Source organism: Macaca thibetana, chromosome 12 (genome assembly GCF_024542745.1).
Source record: "Macaca thibetana thibetana isolate TM-01 chromosome 12, ASM2454274v1, whole genome shotgun sequence".
Classification (NCBI taxonomy): domain Eukaryota; kingdom Metazoa; phylum Chordata; class Mammalia; order Primates; family Cercopithecidae; genus Macaca; species Macaca thibetana.
In genome coordinates this window covers 90,556,171-90,575,651 of record NC_065589.1, presented here as the reverse complement: position 1 = coordinate 90,575,651, position 19,481 = coordinate 90,556,171, and the positions used below count along the sequence as shown (strand labels likewise).

General features: G+C 40.4%; 1 protein-coding gene across 11 annotated transcripts in view; it reads left to right on the top strand.

Annotated features, from left to right (window-relative positions):
- The window catches only part of FMNL2 (formin like 2), a 315,785-nt gene that overhangs the window by 81,176 nt on the left and 215,128 nt on the right, over window positions 1–19,481 (top strand). The gene's annotated exons all lie outside the window — the stretch shown is intronic.

Here is a 19,481-nt window from a genome sequence, read left to right as displayed (position 1 = left end):
TCATGTGGAGTTTGGCATGGAGGAAATGGATGTTCAGTGCTGGCCTCACTGAGTTTTGGAAAAACCCCACTTATTGGAGCATCTGTCAAGCATGGATGGAGGAGGGCTTTTCAGGATTGCAAAACTACTTCTAGAGAGATGGGTGAGTAGAGGGATAGTATTATGGACATACTGCTCATTTCCCAGAGGTACTGTTGAAACTTTCTTCGGTTTCAATAAGGGAAGAGGCAGAAGTCTCATCTTACCAGAATGCCTATGAGAGCTGGAGGTTGCTGGTGAAAGAGGATACAAAGATACCTCCTGGGACAAAGCAGGGAGTGTGGTGTACTTACCACATTTCTGGAATTGACTTAGGAAGTGGTGTTCACTTCTTCCATCAAAGCAAAACTAGTAGCTAATAGTAACTACTGAGACTTTTTTTTTTTTGTCTTCAGCTTTTAAGAAGAATGAACTGACTTTCTAATTTCTATAAGAAACTGCACCAGAGTTTATCCCCCACTGGAGAGGGTTGCTTAGATGGTTGGCAGAGCTTCCATAACATCTCAGTTTCTCTAACGTTTGAAGTAAAAGACCAAAGCTAGAATCAAGTATGTTACTTCTTTCCATTGCCCAGCTGCAGCTTTTACAAATGCATCACGGTTGAAAGTGCCTGAATCTAGAGTTATCCATGCTGACTTCTAGCCAGGCCAGCCCAGTGGCACTTCCACAATTTGAAGGAGACTTTCAATGAAATTAGATTGAAGCTGCTATATTTAACTTTTAATTATACCCTATTGGGATGTTTTACTTTCTCAAGTGTCACAGCCAAGGCATGAAAATATGGGTCAAGTAGGCAAATGGAGTTAAAAATACAACAACATAACAAACTCTAACATCTACCAGTTGTGTCTCAGGTAATTAGAGCATCCTGTAGTTAATAACCTGTGTGGATGTTTCACTGCTTGGGAAGAATAGTCCCAGTGTCTTCCAGATTAGTGGACTGTTCCAAGGAGGGCTGAAATAAGTTTCAACTTGAATTTGTAGATGTGGATAGTCAAACCTTAACAATACAGGCATAGGTTGTCCTCTGTGGATATCTGTGGTGAATTACAATTCTGTGTTGACTTCTACACTATTACTTATTCTAGTCTCATTAGGGAACACAAAGTCACCTAAACAAACCATAAGGTAGCATAGACATTCAAGTCTGACATGTGCAAAGTTTCTTAAGCTAATTAGAAAATACATACATTTATCTATGAATGGATGAGCCTTTCTGTTCCTTTAGGGCCAGTGATTGAGAGGTGTCTGTTGGAGGTTCGTGTTGAACTTGTGCTTGAAGTCTCCAGATACAAAACTTCAAGGTTCTGGTTTAACTAGAAGACTTTGTTGAATGATACCGATGTGGACAGAAAATTCCTTGGCTTTCTGTCAGCTGAATCTGCTGACTTGTAAGACTGTTGGGGCAGGTTAACAGCCTTGTTGGTCGTTGTGCTGTGCTGATGGTGGGACCTAGACTACTAGAGCATTGTGAGGTTGGATTTGCTTACACTGAGGTGTTCCTGTGATCTGTGCACATCACCCAAGGTAATCAGGGCCTTGAGGCTTAGTCTGAAAGCTGGCTTTCGAGGCAAAAGATCAGAAGGAAGAAAACGTGTTAGCACCTGATGTATCTTCTCTTTTGCTCTGCTTACATCTATGGTTGCTGCCTGCTCCTCTGACATGTAACTCACCTCCTCTGTGCCTCATATTGTTAGTGCTAAATTTCCCACTGAACCCAGACTGTTATTTTGACCTGTGCTTTTTTTGTGCACCAGTAAGTGTGTGAGTAAATGCATTTTTACTTTATTTTTTTCTTTTGAGACAGAGTCTCACTCACTCTGTTGCCCAGGCTGGAGTGCAGTGTCACGGTCTCAGCTCACTGATCTCACTGATTGAACCTCTGCCTCCTGGGTTCAAGCAATTCTCATGCCTCAGCCTCCTGAGTAGCTGGGACTACAGGTGCTCACCACCATGCCTGGCTAATTTTTTGTATTTTAGTAGAGATGGGGTTTCACCATGTTGTCCAGGGTGGTCTGGAACTCCTGAGCTCAGACAATCTGCCTGCCTTAGACTCCCAAACTGCTAGGATTACAGGCATGAGCCACTGCACCTAGCCAATGCATTAATTTTTAAAAATTATAGCAACTCTTTTGGAAGAATTGGAACATAGAAAAATTACCCCTTAGTCCATTGTATTTTACATGGTGATTTTCCTTTTCACTTCATTTTTTGGCCACATTTTTAATTTCTATTTTTTGCTGTGGTAAAACATAAGATAACATTTCCATCTTTGCCATTTTTAAGCATACAGTTCAGTGGCATTAAGTACATTCATATTGTTGGTGTTGCAATGATCTTCACCATCTGTGTCCAGAACTTTTCATCTTCCCAAACTGAAACTCTCTACCCATTAAACAGTAACTCTTCATTCCCCCCCTCTTCCCCTGGTAACCACTGTTCTCCTTCTCAGTCCCCATTAATATGCCTATTCAATGTAACTCATACGTGGAATCAGGGAAGTTGTGTCCTTTTGTGTCTGGTTGATTTCACTTAGCATAATGTTGGTAAGGTTCATTCTTGTTGTGGCATTTGTCAAAATTTCTTTTTTAAGGCTGAACAGTAATACTCCATTGTATGGATAGAAACCTCGTTTTGTTTATTCATCTGTTGATGGACACTTGAGTTGTTTCTACCTTTCAGTTATTCTACATAATGCTACTATGAACATTGATTATAAGTATCTGTTTAAGTTTCTGCTTTCGGTACTTTTGAGTATGTAACTGGAAGTGGAGTTTCTGAATCATATGGTAAGTCTATGTTTAGCTTTTGGAGGAAGCATCATACTGTTTCCACAGTGGCTGCTGCACCCTAGCAACGCATGAGGGTTCCGGGTCCTCCATATCCTTATATCCCTGCAAAAGATATGTCTTTTCTTTTTTTTTTTTTTTTTTTTTTGATAATAGTCATTCTGATGGGTGTGAAATAGCATCTTATTGTGGTTTTGATTTGTACTTATGCATAGGTTTTTTTAAAACTGTGTTTAAACAGAGTGTATGTATTTTTCATCCTTGATCAGTTAATATTCTGTCATGTTCTCTTTTTGCCTTTCAAAGCACTGTTTTTTTTGTTTTTTATTATATATGGACAAATTATAGTTGTAAATACTTAAGGGGGTACAAAGTGATGTAATGATTTTTGAACTCAATGTGGAATGATTAAATCAAGCTACTTAACCTATTCACCTCAAATATTTGACTTTTTTTTGTGATAACATTTGAGATTTTCTCCTAGTGATATTGAAATGTACAATATGCTATTATTGTATTTACCATGCTGTGGAATAGTTCTCAAAAAAGGAAGAAATTCTGTCATTTGCGACAACATGAATGGAATTAGAAAACATGCTAAGTGAAATAAGCGAAACACAGAAAGGCACCACATGTTCTCACATATGTGGGATCAAAAACAATCGAATTCATAGAGGCAGAAAGTAGAATAGTGGTTACCAAGGGCTGGGGGAAATGGTGAGATGATGGTCAAAGGGTACCAAGCCTCAGGAGGAGTAAATTAATTTATTTTTGAGACATGAAATGACTAATTTTAATTGCTTTTTTCTGGGATCCATCCTGAAGTTACCAGTTTTCTGAAGAAAAGCATTTGAACCAATAATCCAAATGTGAGCTTCACTATAGAAAGGAGAAGCACAGGGCAAAACTGTGTATAGGCACCCCTGAGACCACCCCAGGAGGACTGTTGGGCTCCCTGTGTTCTGTTTTGGAACTCTGGGGAGCTTTATCAGGGAATACACTTGCTGGAAGTTGCAGAATATGGGAGAGACTCTGATTGTAGCAGGCAAGTTTCTGGTGAGACAAAAATGGATTAGACCAACACTAATGCCAGGCATCAGAGACAGCAAAATCATCCAATTTATCATCCTCCCCCCAAGGCTGAGAGGTTTTTAAGTAGTTTGGAAAAACTTGGATAAGGAAAGCTTGAGAATAATTTAAAAACTTGTCCCCTGCAGGCCAGTTTGCTAAAAGCCCAGTTTTACCAAAAGGCTACAGCAGTAATTAAAGCAAAAAGCCTTTGAAAAGGAATCTTGAACTACCCCATTAACAGAGATTACAGGGTATGGTTAGTAAACACCAGAGTATTTAAGAGAGTAGTGACACAGAAATGAATGCCTTGTGAAAAGATGAATTTGGTCACCACAAATTATAGAAACTTTCAGAGTATACAGAGAATGCCTGTAAGCAAAATGGAACTGTTCGTAGAACCGAGTTAAAAAATGTTTTCTATAGAGTTTCATTTGTAAACATGATTTTTAAGAGTACAAGCTGAATATTACTTAAAATGCCAGTAGGGAAAAAACTCACACTCCTTTCCTGGTAACTGCTTTTGAACCTGCAGTTTTTGGAAAGAAGCATCTGTTTCTGAGTATGATCTGAAAGCACTGACTTTAATAAGGTCTTTCTCTGAGAATTGATGCTTATCTTACAAGGCAGAAGTGACAAGGATGGTACTCAGCACTGGGGCATTTGGTATCAATGGTGAGCTCATCTGTGTTACAGGAAGGAGCTGACCAGCCACATCTCAGTCCAAAAATTGCCAGATAGATGCAGCACTAACCTGCCTCCCAGGTCGTCCCAACTGATTAATGTGGAGACCTGCAGACTAGAGCGAAGCGAAAAGTGATTTGAATGAACCTGAGGGACTTCATCCTCCAGTATGAGGTTGCAGGGGGGTGACTTCTGTGATGGTACCTTTGTAAAGTTATTACAAACCTACTGGTGGAAAAACCTTGACTGAGTTCCCCTCTGAATCCTGGTCGTAGAAGCAACATGAAATTGAGCACAGGAAAGACTAGGAATAGGAAGAACTGAGTTTCAGACTCAGATTTGCCTGTTATTAGCCTGAGATGTCTGGCGTTGGTTGCTTAACCTTTCTGCAAGGATTGTATTGAACCATTCAATGCACCTTGTATGTGGGGACATTTTGGAAACACATAATACTGTGTAAGCATTGTTATTAGTAGGTAAAATGGTAAAACTGAAATGAAAGAAGAACACCCTGCCCAGCCCTGCCACCCTAACAACTCATTTCCTCTTTTGGCATTTCTTAGGGTTTTCTTGTCAGTGGGCACAGCACTTCTGTCAGTATCTTTGGCTCCGAGGAAGTCAGTGGAATGAATGACTTCAAGGCTTTGAAAAATAAATTAATGGCTTATTGTGGGCAGTGACTTGTTTTATCCCAAAGCCAGTAATGTGAGGTACTTGAACCAACCACAAATTAATTCTTCTACTATATTTGCGACAGTGTTAGGGTTACAGGTATACCCTAAGCACCATTGCCATATAATTCTGTTTCTGGATAATTGATAACGTGTAACCGTGTTGGGACAACAAATCAGTGCTAACCTCTCTGGGGAAACTCAAGTGCAATTGTGAGATGTAAATCTCCATCCACAGGCTCTGCAAAGCGGGGAATAGAGGAGTGGCTGCTTACTGTGGGAAATGCACAGACATGACTAAGAGTAGAGAGTTGTACATTCTGCCTCCCAAAACTCTTCCTCATATGACTTTCTCCAAAGCCTTCTCAGAGGACACTGAATTCACCTAGGAACTTTGAGAAATGTGAGATGATTCAGTTCTGCTGGCAGCAGTGCCTTTCCTGTTACTGATTATTGGCTACCCTGGAGCTCATTTCCTTTGTACTGAGTCATGTGCACACAGAGAGAGATTACCAGGGAGTGATGTTATAGAAATGACATAAGTGTGGCGAAAAGGTTTGGTTCCCTTATTTTGCATGATGATCTCTCAGTGTGCGTTTTATTATGTTTATATTTAAATATAAAGTAATTGCTATTACTGCACTACTGTGTTTGATGCCTACCCTGTGCCAAACATTAGGTACTTTATGTTTATTATCTCCAATCCTAAGTAACACCTTCAAGCTAGGTAGTTTTATTGATGAGGAAACTGGTGTGGATAGGTCAGAATAAACTGTTCTAGGCCATGCAGGCTGAATTTGAAATCATCTCATCACCTTTGTAAATCTCACAGGGCCTGAGCTCTTTAGGTCAAACCTGCTGCCTCCCATGTTCAGGGAATAGGCTTAAGAAGTTTAAGGAAAGTACTTGCCTGTTGAGGCATGTTTTCTTAGTACAAAGTGCTTAAATTGTTTTGTGGGTATGTGGAACATTCTTCCCAGAAGCTGCAAGCCTCCTAGGGATTCCTGCGTTCTGTGTTTTGCCCATTCTTTAAGTCACGGATGCCCAATGTGAAGAGGTCACATATGTTCATGATGCCCCGCGAGCATCACTGTCATGCTATTGCCGGAAGGGGGACCAGGAATAGGGATTGGCATCCTGGATTTTGTGACTAAATAGTTGATTTATTTGATAAATGGTTGTCTCATTCTTTTTTTGTTAATTGTTTTATTGAGGTATACTTTATATGCCATAAAATTCACTGATTTTAAAGTATAGACCGAAATGATTTTTTTGTGGGGGAGTTTTCCTTGGGAGACAGGGTCTTGCTCTGTCACCCAAGCTGAAGTGTAATGACACCATCTTGGCTCACTGCATCCTCTGCCTCCGGGCTCATCTGAAGCCATCCTCCCATCTCAGCCTCCCGAGGAGCTGGGACTACAGGCATGCACCATCACGCCTGGCTAATTTTTGTATTTTTTGTAGAGACTTGATTTTGCCATGTTTTCCCAGGCTGGTGCGCAAGCAATTCACCTGCCTGGGCTCCTAAAGTACTGGGATTACAGGTGTGAGCCACCACACCTGGCCTTGAATGATTTTTAGTAGATTTACAGAGTGGTGCCGCCATTGCCACAATCTGATTTGGAAATACTTCCATTGCCCCAAAAGAAACTTTGCAACAGTTGTCTCAGTTTTAAACTGCTCTTTTAAGGTACCCTTCTCTGATACGCTGTCAGGTTCTCCAGCTGGCTATGAAGAGGAAGAAATCATCTTTAAAAATTATTTAAGTAAAATTTTTTTATTTTAATTTTTGTGGGTACATAGTAGGTGTATGTATTTATGAGGTACATGAGATGTTTTGGTTCAGGCATGGAATGTGTAATAATCACGTAATGTAAAATGGGATATCTATTCCCTGAAGCATTTTTTTTTGTGTTAAAAACAATCCAGTTATATTATTTAATTTTAAACAATATAGCATTCACCATATGTCAGGCACCGTTCTAAGTGCTTTATGAAGATTAACTCATTGAATCCATTGATTCCTCATGACACACTTTGAGAAAGGTACTCTGAATATTTGTAAATTACAGATAGAGAAACAGAAGCATAGAAAAGTTAAATAGATTGACCAGTGTCACAGAGCTGGTAATGATGGAGTTGGGAATCAAAACGTGTTATTCTAAGCACTCTAAAGCACCTGATGAGACCAGAAAGAATGGGGGAACCAGTAGCTAACTAGATGGATGGAAGGCATCAGGAAGAGTAAACCAGTACCCTCTAGGAAACAGCCAGGCCTTCAGATAGCCCTGGGTCTCAGATACCTTAGTATGGAATTAAATAAGATCCGATAAATCCATCCCGGTGGACTGCATGGCATTTGTCAGTAATCTAGGATTCCTCTGTCCGTTTACCCTCCTCTCTTTTGCCTTGGTATCATAGGGAGCAAAACATGCTTCGATGGACTTTTGCTTTCTATATTGGACCTCAAAGAGCTACAGTGATGTGCTTTTGAGGTCCCTTACCTGAGGGGGTTAGGGATTGGGGGCATCTGTTCTAGTCAAAAGGTCCTTGGTGAGGGTCTGAAAAGCCTGGTCTGGAATGATCTGTGGGAGGAACTGGTCCATTGCCCCATGTCCTTAGCCCACCTCCTTCCTCTTCTTTTGCAAATGGTTGTCTTATGGTTGGTGGGTCTGCCCATTAACCTTGCCTGTTTTGAAGCCTGGGACCATTTCTTTGTTTAGGGGGATGGCCTTTTGATCTCCTAGTATGCTAGGATTCTGGGGAGGGAAGCTCATGAGACTGGTATCGTGATTAAGTTCAGCTATTCACTAAAAATTACCTTTCTCTGAATTTGGAAGATAGCAGCCATGATAGTAATTCCCTCTTGGACTCAAAGGGAAAATGACCACTCTAGTTTTTGTTTAGCATTCCCCTGTCCTTAGGGCACAAAAACCTTGTGGAAGTATTGGGTGGTACACATGAAGGAACCCCGTGCTGGATGTCTGTCTACCTTTGTATTTAGTAAATATAATGGATTAGCGCATTGGGTGGGAGGAAAATTTGACTCTTCACACTTAACGTGTAATGTACTTGGAATTTATTAATTGATTGATTTGCTGCTTGTGTTTTTTGGGTCTACCATCTTTTTTTTTTTTTGAGATGGAGTCTCACTCTGTCACCCAGGCTGGAGTGCAGTGGCATGATCTTGGCTTACTGCAACCTCCGCCTCCCATGTTCAAGTGATTCTCCTGCCTCAGCCTCCTGAGTAGTTGGGATTACAGGCGTGCGCCACCATGCCCGGCTAATGTTTGTATTTTTAATAGAGACGGGGTTTCACCATGTTGGCCAGGCTGGTCTGGAACGCCTGACCTCGCGATTTGCCCATCTTGGCCTCCCAAAGTGCTGGGATTACAGGCATGAGCCACCACTCCTGGCCTGGGCCTACCATCTTTTTGTTCTGCCAAGTTGTGCCCCTCCATTTGCTTCTGGCAGACTTTCATCCAGTTCAAGGCCCTTTTAACTTGTCAAAGGTCACAAGAAGATGCTTAAGAGGGAATCAGAGTGAGTATGTGGAATGCAGGGTATTCTGTCAAAACCGTTAGAATATATTAAAAATTGGAAAATGCCAAAGCTTGAAACACCATGTCTGGTATAACACATTGGGTGCCCATAGGAACATTTTGATCAAACGATGGCGTTGATACAAGGGTGCTGAGTTTGTGTTGTTAATTCACTTTTAACTCTTCATGTATCATTTTTGTTCTAGTTGGAAACTGGAAGAAATTTTTGGAGCTGAAAAGAACTTTAGCAAACCTTCAAAATCAACCTGCTCATTTTACATAAGTAGGCATTGAAACCTAAGAATGATCAAGTCAGTTTTCCAAAGCCCTATAAAGAGTTAGATGAAAGGAGCAGTCCAGTTTTCTGGGTTAATTTTCTGGTGCTTTTTCATTCTGAAAATTCAATACGGCTAAGGACGGGTCTATGAGATCTTACTTTCTAGGTAAGAGTGCTATGTGCTACTTCAGTAAAGGAATTGGAGACAGAGTTATTTGAGATGGAGTAACTGCCAAGTAGTCTTATAATTTCCCTCCATTTTGTCCTGGTGGTTAATCCTAAATTGGACTTCAGGATTCTCAGTGCAGTGTAATAAAAATGTTAGTAAAATCTCTGTATGTGGCAGTTACAGAAACTTTTTTTAATTACATAGTATTTTTCTGACAATTCTGTTCTTAAATTTCTTTGGCTTTATTTTAAAACAGAAACCAAAAATAAAAGGAAATGATTGGTAGTCCTTCTTATATGTGTACTAATTATACTGCTTTTTAATAAAAAAGTATTATAACAAAACGTCCATATATATTAATATACCAGAACCACTTAAAGTTCTACAGTCATGTTTATACCAGGTATTTTTATTGTGAAACATGCCCCAAACACATCTTGAGTGGAGGTTTAAGTATGTCTTGTCTATAACATTGGAAAGAGATAAGAGCCTTCCTTTGGTTAATAGAAGTCAAGGTGTAATGCCTTTGCGGTTTCCTATCTGTTTCTAATCAATAGTTCTTGGCATTTTCCAAATGTCTTCCTCCATCCCGTCTCTCTGGTATGAGCACTTCAGGAAACAAACTGTATTAACTTTGGCCAGAATACATAGAGAGGGTTGCAGGACCTTTTTTTGTGGAGGATTCTCTGACCTTGTAGGTTGAGTATCTCCTCTATTAGCCTTTGGGTATACATTGTGATAGATTTATGGTAGGTATAAATCATTTCCAGGATGATGAAGATGTTTTAACGTCTGCCTCATTGTGTTATGTAAAAACATTTAAGTGTTACAGCATCTGAGTAAATGGAGATGGGTGATAGGGAGAAAGGGAGCGAGGAAGAGAAGTTCAGGGTTCTTTAGGCCACAATGGACCTTGAGCTGTGTGTCATTTCGCTGTTTATTTTTGTGTGGGTGTCTGTGGCTGAAATGCTCTCCAAAATATCTGTAGGAATAACAGCTGTTATTAGGAGTAAGTCAGACAGGGTACTTGTGTATTTAGAAGACCTTTTAAGCACTGGTAGCAGCCTAGACAAGTAGCAGTAGAAAGAGACATAAGATAGTGGCCCCTTGGTTGTGGTTGCCATAGCCCTTAGTATGTTTGACCGCTTGCTTAGAGTTGTGTTCCAAACGTAGGAGCCATGTGGCCGTGTGCTTTCAGGCATTGTTTGTATATAGAGTTCTTGAAAATTCATCTCACTTCTCAGGTCACAAGATGAATACATACTCAGCCTTGATGTGAAATGCCTTCTTTTGATCATCAGTGCAGACACAGTGGTTCTGACTTCATTGGTCACAGGTGGGGCCCAGATACTGATTTTTTTCAAAGCTCCCCAGATGATTCTGATGGGCAGCTGATAATGAGATTTTTTTTTTTTTTAAGGAACGCAGAAGCATATAAAGCAACAATCTGTTTTGCATATATGCAGTGCGGGGTATTTAGAAAATCTGTTTATAGCCTATTCCTATTGTCAACTTGAATTACCATAAGGAAATATATTTAAAGTTTAGCCTTATCACCTGTTTCCATTAGGCAGCAGTCTCTAAGAAGCCTAACAGGTGTTTGTAAGAAAAGCAAATTTTAAGCACAACTGATCCATCTAAAGAAATACATAAAAAATCAAGCATTTGTGGCCCATACTCTTCCCGCTTTGCCCCTTGGTCTGTACCTCATGGCTCAGATGGCATGTAATAGCGAGTCAGTGTTTTTGTATTACAAAATCCCCTTCTGACTCCTGGTAGGAGAGGATTGCATCAACCTGGTTTGTTTCTTCTTCTCTATGTTGGAATGGTTAGGAGCTGGGAAGTCATTCTGAGTAGGTCCCAAACCAGCATAAAATGAAAATCAGTGCTGGTATCCACTGTGTCCTAAAAGATACTTACGGGAAAGAGGGAAACCAGATGGGAAGTTTAAAAGCAGAGAGAAGTTAATGCTTTAAAATCATTGTTTGGCTGGGTTCGGTGGCTCACACCTGCAATCCCAGCACTTTGGGAGGCTGAGGTGGGCGGATCACTTGAAGTCAGGAATTTGAGACCAACCTGGCCAACATGGTGAAACCCAGTCTCTACTAAAAATAAAAAATTAGCCAGGCATAGTGGCGTGCTCCTGTAGTTCCAGCTACTCGAGAGGCTGAGGCAGGAGAATCCCTTGAACCCTGGAGACAGGTTGCAGTGAGCCGAGATCATGCCACTGCACTCCAACCTGGGCAATAGAGTGAGACTCCTCCTTAAAAAAAAAAAAAAAAAAATGAAATCATTTTATGATTTTTTAATTTCCTTTTTTTTTTTTTTGCAACATAATATCTCTCTTAAAAGTGAGACTAGAAGTTTCAAGGTAATATGTGAAGTGAAAACATTTCAAAAGGGTAGAACATGGGAAGATAAGACTTCCTCCTCATCATGTCAATTCTCTTCCCCAACATTAGTGTTTGAGATAACCCCTATGAAGCTTCTTATAAATCCTTCCAGAATTGTGTATGCAGTCAAGCAGGGCCCATGGGATTGGATATATGTATTGTATTTAGATTATAATAGGAATGACTCCCCCTGGGGTTGTGCAGTGCACATACCCTTGGCCACACGTGGTCACCCTATATGCAGAGTATACTCTACCTTTAAAACAATACAAAATAGGATTACACTCAGTGTACTGTGCTGTACCTTGTCTTTTTCAATTAACAGTATATAATGGAAACTTTGCCATTGTTTTTAAAGGATATTGCCACACTGTCAAATTGCCACATTCCCCCTTTATAAAAGGCAACACCTGTTTAAATTACCGGTGGTGTATGAGAGTACCTGTCTCAACCCATTCTTGCCAACTTTGCATTTTATCAGACTTGAAAAATGTTTGCTGATTGGTAACGTATTCATTCCAAAAATGTTTTAAGTGACTCTGTGTGCAAGGCTTCATGTTCCATCCTGCAAAACAAAAGCAAATCAGAACCATGCTTTCTTCTTTTCTAGATGTCTGTGGTTTAGTGGCAGTGAGGGACAAAAAAAGCAAACCACAATTTACAATTATTTTATGTACAAATTTATCATGGAAAAAAAGGGGCAGCTGTAGTAAGCCATTATGGTTTCATGTAAAGTTGAAAATGCCATAGAAATATGGCTTATTGCTCTTTGTGTTGCCTGCAGTATTTTTCTTCTCATTTTCCATTTAGTTTCTTGATGTCTTCTAGGTTAGCTTATTGCATAATTGAAGAGCCTTTTTCCTTTTGATGCATCAAATATATGGTAGATAGCCAACTTTTTAAGGGCTCTCTTTTAAAAACCTTCCTGAAATGATACCATTTTACTCTTTTTGAAAGGACTTCTATAAAATATCTAGGGAGGTTGAGAAGAGTCTAGTATTTTGAAATAAGAATTTATTTCTAACCGTGTGTTTTGACTAATTGTGTTCTATAATTCTGTGATGTGGCTATTGGTCTTAAGTCATTAGTGACTTTGGATAGAGATAGTTCGAGTGGTGGGGTAGAAAGTGTTTCTAGTTATAATGTGTCACATTCCTCAAGGTCTAGTCTAATGTCTGATGCTGTTTTTCTGGTCTGTCTAGAGATTGATCTAACACTGCTGCATGAAAATAGTTAAAGCTTGCATGTTCTCACTTACAAGTGGTAGCTAAATGATGAGAACACATGGGCGCATGGTGGGGAACAACACACACTGGGGCCTGTTGTGTGTGAGGAGGGAGGAGGGAGGTGGGAGGAGGGAGAGCCTCAGGAAGACTAGCTAATGGATGCTGGGGTTAATACTTTGGGTGATGGGATGATCTGTACAGCAAATCACCATGTTTACCTATGTAACAAACCTGCGCATCCTGCACATGTACCCCCAAACTTAAAATAGAAGTTGGAAATTTTAAAAAGCCTTAGAGGAACAGAAAAAAAAAAAAAGAAAATGGTTAAAGCTGAAGACAGCATGCAGTGTCCAACCAAATGTGTCCATGCAGAGCTGCCCCTTCCTAGGCCGGTGACCCTGCCTTACGTTGTGTGTAAACTCTTGATCCTTTTCTAGGCCTAGTGAAGGGTGTAGCTGTGGGAAGTGGAGCGCGAACTGGGAATAACTTCCTGCCTCTAGCGATTCATTTTTCTTTTCAGCACCATTTCAGAGATAGAGGCTTTACTGAAATTTGAAGAGAGAAAGACTAAGAGCTTAGTATTTCAGTGTGCCAGCTATTGCTGACTTGCAGTAAAGAACTGTTGCCAAATTAATGTGGTTGGTATTTACTGACAGATCCCTTAGATGGCCTTCTTCTTTTGTTTTTTTTTTTTTTTTTTTTTTTTCTTTTCCCTTCTAAGACTTCTGTGGCATCTATCTTCAATTGGTCTTCAGTTTTGGGGAAATGCTCTTTCATTTTTAATTTCTAAGTTTTTAGAAATTGATGCTCTCAGATGTGTCTGAATTGACACACTATGATGGGGATCTAAGACCTTCTTTTGTCCCTGGGGCCCATGAACGTTACACTAAGCAGGTTGGAATTTCTGTGCTGTAGTTTTCTTCTCTGTAATATGAAGGTGCTGGCTAAATAATCTGACATCTTGTTTATTCACCTCAAAAATTCTGTGCATATATTGCATTTACATATCTATGTTGGATTTTTAAAAGATGTAGCGTAGGTGATGGGTTGATAGGTGCAGCAAACCACCATGGCATATGTCGTTTACTTATGTAACAAACCTGCACATCCTGCACATGTACCCCTGAACTTAAAAAACAAAACAAAACAAAAAAAAACCAGTGGCAGCAGACGTGTGCTCTGAGCAGTTGGTTATGTTGAAATCTTTATAATACTGGTTTTATCAAATTATGACTCACTATGCTTTCACTTGCAAAATAAAGTGGTTTTCATTTTCAATGTGGAAGTTAAGAGACTGTACTCTGCTTGAGTTTTGGAAATGAGTTCTCATGTTAGTCCATTTTAGAACTTGCGACCAGGCTATCCTTTGTCTCTTCCTTGACAGAGAGCACTGGGTTGCCAACGTGCACTTGTGTGCACACTCACCTTTTTTCTTCTCTTTATTAATGTTCTGTTATAGGCAAAATGAACATTGTGCTGAAGGTATGTTAATTCATTTAGTTGGGGATGAGTGAAATATCATTTTCTGATGGGCTTCTGAGCCAGACCTATGGGGTATGTTGAAGACATGAACATTGCAATGTAATTTAATGTTTATATAACTGCTTTTACTTCGATTAATCTCTTTCTTTAAAGGTTGATTAAAGGTTTATTTCAGGCCAGGCATGGTGGCTTACACCTATAATCCTAGTATTTTAGGAGGCTGAGGCGGGCGGATCGCCTGAGCTCAGGAGTTCAAGACCACTCTGGGCAACATGGTGAAACCCCGTCTCTACTAAAATACAAACAATTAGCGGGGCATGGTGGCGCGTGCCTGTGGTCCCAGATACTGGGGAGGCTGAGGCACCAGAATTGCTTGAACTCAGGAGGTGGAGGTTGCAGTGGGCCAAGATCATGCCACTGCACTCCAGCCTGAGTGACAGAGTGATACTTGTCTCCAAAAAATATATATTTACATATTTATTTCAGCAAATTCTGGAATTATGCCCTCCCCACTCCCCTTTTATTTTTGCTGATTAATGTTTAAAAGTGGACCTTTAAAAAATGTAATTCCAAGATTGCCTTGCATCTGGTTTGAATGATTGTGTTTTGCTTTGCAAGGGGCAGAATGACTTTTGGGGCCACATGCTCAGCCGACTTTTTGTTCGCTGCTTTCTGCAGGGATCTGGAGAATAATGGTCCTTTTTAAGGCCAATTGTTACTGTCTTTCTCACACAAAGGAAAAAAGAGACGACCTTTAGGAAACACTGCTTTAAGTCATCTTGCTTGAATATTAATTATCTGTTGCTTCCTCCAAAAATGGAGAAAATAGCCCCCACCCTCATAGGCTTATTAAAAGGCTCAATTATGATAATGGTGTGAAAACTTTGAAAATTAGACTTCAGAGATATTGAGTTAATCTAGGATTATTTATCAATATCTTAGTAACCAAAAGTTTAAAAATGTGTTTTGTCTACCAACTGGGCTGCATGTGCACGGTTAATCCAAAAGGCTCAGCTTTTCAGCAAATGGAGAAAGATTCACTTCTTTATGGATCACGTGATGAGATGAAACGCATTTCATTGTAGCTGCTGAAAAAATAGCAACATGTTTTTGAAACCATTGTGATTTTGTATTGCAGTCACTAAACATCAAATATATCATTTTTATGTTAAGGTGCCCTAATTTGTGTTGTTATATAAAACTTGGAGTACTTTGACTAAATAGGAGAAATTAATGTGCCGTGTATCTGTTTTACAGATGAAATCTGAGCTCAGCATGAGGCTCATGCTTGTAATCCCAGCACTTTAGGAGGCTGAGGCAGGAAGATTGAGTCCAGGAATTGGAGACCAGCCTGGGCAACATAGGGAGACTTCATCTCTACAAAAAATAAAAAAATATAGCCAGACATGGTGGCACATGTGTATAGTCCCAACTTCCTGGGAGGCTGAGCTGGGAGAATTGCTTGACCCTGGGAGGTCAAGGCTGCAGTGAGCTGTGATCACACCACTGCACTCCTGGCCTGGGCAACAGAGTGAAACCCTATCTTAAAAAAAAAAAAAATCTGAAAATTTAAATCTGAGAAGGATTCTGAATATTTTTGAGAAAATATTTTATTCCTGTCTCTGTTATCTGTGTGTATATGTAGATACACATACAATTTTATGAAATGTGGTTTATGTGATTATCATCAGTATTTGGCTAATGACTATGTAAAAGAAAAATGGGGCCCACATGCTGAATATGTGTTTTTTCCTCATAAATAGGGGACTGGTGGTTGGTTGCTTTTCTTTTCTTTTTTTTTTTTTAACAGGCTCAGATGATTCTGTCTTCATCTCCACTTTGCTCCCGTTCTGGCACTGCCTGTGTGGACTGAGCATGTGAAAGCTTGACATCATGATTCAATCATTCTCTGATTTTGCAATAATTCAAAGCAGAGCGGAAGCATTGTGAGAGAATCATGCCAGTTTTCTTAAGGTCTGATACACCCATCCTAATTTACAGTATTGTTCTAAAGATGCACAAGGAAACACACACGCACGCATACACACACCCCAGTGAGACATCTGAAGGGATTTGGCTGCCTCCTGTTCCTTTCCTGTCTCCTCCCTTTGTTTCCAGATGCATCAGCAGATGGCCGTCCAAAGCTCTAAATTTGTACCTTGTGTGACCTTTAGCCTGGAGAAAGGCAAATTTATTCCAAGGGTAGACTTCCCTGCCATTGCAAGTAGACCTTTTGTCAGTCGTTATAAATAAACTCAAGTCTTTGGATGTTCCTTCTGAGGTTGAATTGGCATAGGAGGCTGTTAATTAAACTGTAGCCTTTCTTGGGACTCTAACACATTTTAAAGATGAGTAAGACAACATTGGAGGTGCTCCCTGATAGTCCTGCGGTGTAGAATAATACAGGAGAAGCTCCAGGATTCATGTCCTGAGAGCTGGCTTCAGAAGAAGTTTTCAGGTTGCATAGCAGGCATGGGCGTGAACTTTGGAGTCAGGCAGAGCTGGGTTTGAGTTCTGCCTCTGCTCTATACTAGCAGTGCTTACCTCATGGAGCTGTTAGCATTAAATGAGGAGGTATTTATCTGTCATTTCCCAGAACTGATCCAGGACCTAATAGTTGCTGAATAAATGGTAGGCCACTTAATTTTATATCACAAGAGCACATTCTTAAATCTTTGTTCAAGGACAGGAGGCCCTGGAACTAACTAATGAAGGAAAGGGAAATTGCTATGTGCCACCAAGCAGAGGATCAGAAAAAGAATACGAGAATAATTTTATTAGCACTTATAATTCACTGCCTTATGTGCGTTTCAACTATTGCAAAATGACAGTATGCAAGAGTGTAGGTTGTCTTATAGACGAGCTACAAGCTACAAACAAGACGCTCTTGTTTGTGGCAGCTCATTTTAGGGAAGAAGTCATCCAGGTTACCATGCGTTTGTAGAGCAGAAGACTTAAAAGTGGACAAAGGAAGTTGACATTATTCTGGAGGATAGAAAATCAACCCAACTTCTCTTCTCTTTCCATCACCGGACTCTGGGTGAGCTTGAAAATGGGAAGTCTTTTTTGCTGTGTAGTGAGTCAACTCTTAATATAGTCTACTGTGGATATCAGGGTTGGTCTGACTGTAAAGTTGCATGCCCCTTGACACAGTGCTTGGGTGAGAGATGACAGAGGAACAGCTGGACAAAGTAAATGGGGTGAGGATAATGGCCTGGGGGTCCTTGGGGAAAACTTGTCACCACCTTAGGTTGGCTGTGACTGTTTACTAAACTGAGCTGTGATCAGAGGCTGAGAGATAAAGCAGGCCAACATTTCCTTTTCTTATTACTGCGTTCTTCTAGTTCTTCCCCCATAATTGGCCCCAACCTTCTAAAGAAAAGGCTCTGTAGACAGCAGTGGGAGAAAATCAGTCTGATATAGTCTGGAGAAAATCTTTGTCCTGCCCTGTTTTCCTGTAGCTTTGAAAATCTCAAATGCAAGGCCAAACAATGAATTATTATTAATATGATAGAGGAAACTGGTACTATTAATGTCATGGAAGGAGAAAGCCCATTTTGAGTAGGAACAGAAGGACATTTATGAGGGGAAAGTTGGCTGGGTAGGGCAAAACTGAGTAGTAGAAAATTTAACTGTAATTATTCCATTGAATTTTTTTAGAAGGACTCTTCAAATTGTTGGAAGTTGCTTAGTAATTAGCATAGTAACCATTTACAAAATACACTCTGACCTAGAGCAGCAGGGAAGGGAGTCAGAGAGACAAATTTTGTGCAGACTGTCAGCTATAGCAGGAAAGTACTCACAATGAATTTCCACGTTAGGTCAGGCCCATGTAAAATTTACAAATGGCAGGGGGTATGGAGGAATAAAGGCATTGGCATTGCATATGACCTGGTGGCCCTTTGAAAACTGTGTTTGGGGTTTATGTTTCTAGTTGCAGCTAAATCTGAATTTGAGATTTTAATCCTTTTGAACGAAACTAGGTCTAAGAATTAGACATTTGATCTCATGCATCTTATCCAGCACACAGAAACTCGAGTGCTTCCTTGACTTTGACATAATCTGGATCCCAGCTGGTGCTGATTTTAGTTTCTGTGAAGTGATTAGTGATTAGGTGGCACCATGGTAAGGCAGGGTGCTGTGGTGGCAGGGTCTTCCCTCCGTGCGGAAGGGCCCTTGCAGAACACAGCAGTGAGTGTTTTAACCAGCCTACTCCTGCTTGCCCCGGAGGGCTGAGAGTTGGTTTTTAGGTAGCTGATTTGTTTGTTATTGGCTATAATTAGGCAGGTAGGCTTAGCTCCTTTAATTACTCATGCTACTTTGCGGAAGGAAGCGTAAGCTGCTTATTCAGAGTTCCAGGGCCAGGACTTGGGTGGGAATTCTTTGGCAGGGCCAGCTGCAGAATTAGCATTAATGTGATACTAATCCCTGGGATGGCCCCTCAGAGCAGTGTACCCAGATGTTTGTTTTTCACATCCAGGGTCCACAAACATGTGCTCAGTAGTGTCCGGTAGGCGCTAGCACTCAACATCTAGATGGCATGGTTTATGGCCAAGGAGCTTTTAGCATTGGTCAAAGTCTCAAGCAGAGGGACCAGAGATACAGTCTAGAAGGTGTTCTTATATTTAATCTCTCTCTGGAGGCATTGGACTCAAATGGCCTAAATTTTTTGACTCAGATACCTGTACATACATGTACACCCCTCACCTTGCTGTCTTCACACACTTGTTGAAGGGAAAATGAGGCCAGGCATGGTGGCTCACTGCTGTAATCCCAGCACTTTGGGAGGTTGAAGTGGATGGGTCACTTGAGACCAGGAGTTTGAGACCAGACTGGGCAACATAGCAAAACTCTGTCTTTCAAAAAAATCTAAAGGGCAAATGGGATGGATTACGTAAAAATCATTCAGAAAATAATTTGTTTTGTATACAGCAAAATTATCTATATTTAGATATCCCATGTTGGTTATTATACCTGGGCATCTCTTTTTCTTCTGTCACTTGTGCTTAAGATTTGTCTTCACATATGGTAAATACCTGCATACCATTATTGATGAGATGGCTTACCATGTAGTTAGTGGGATGTACACTGATATTAGGATATTAGGAAGAACCTCAGACCAAGTATAAATGGCTAAAAAA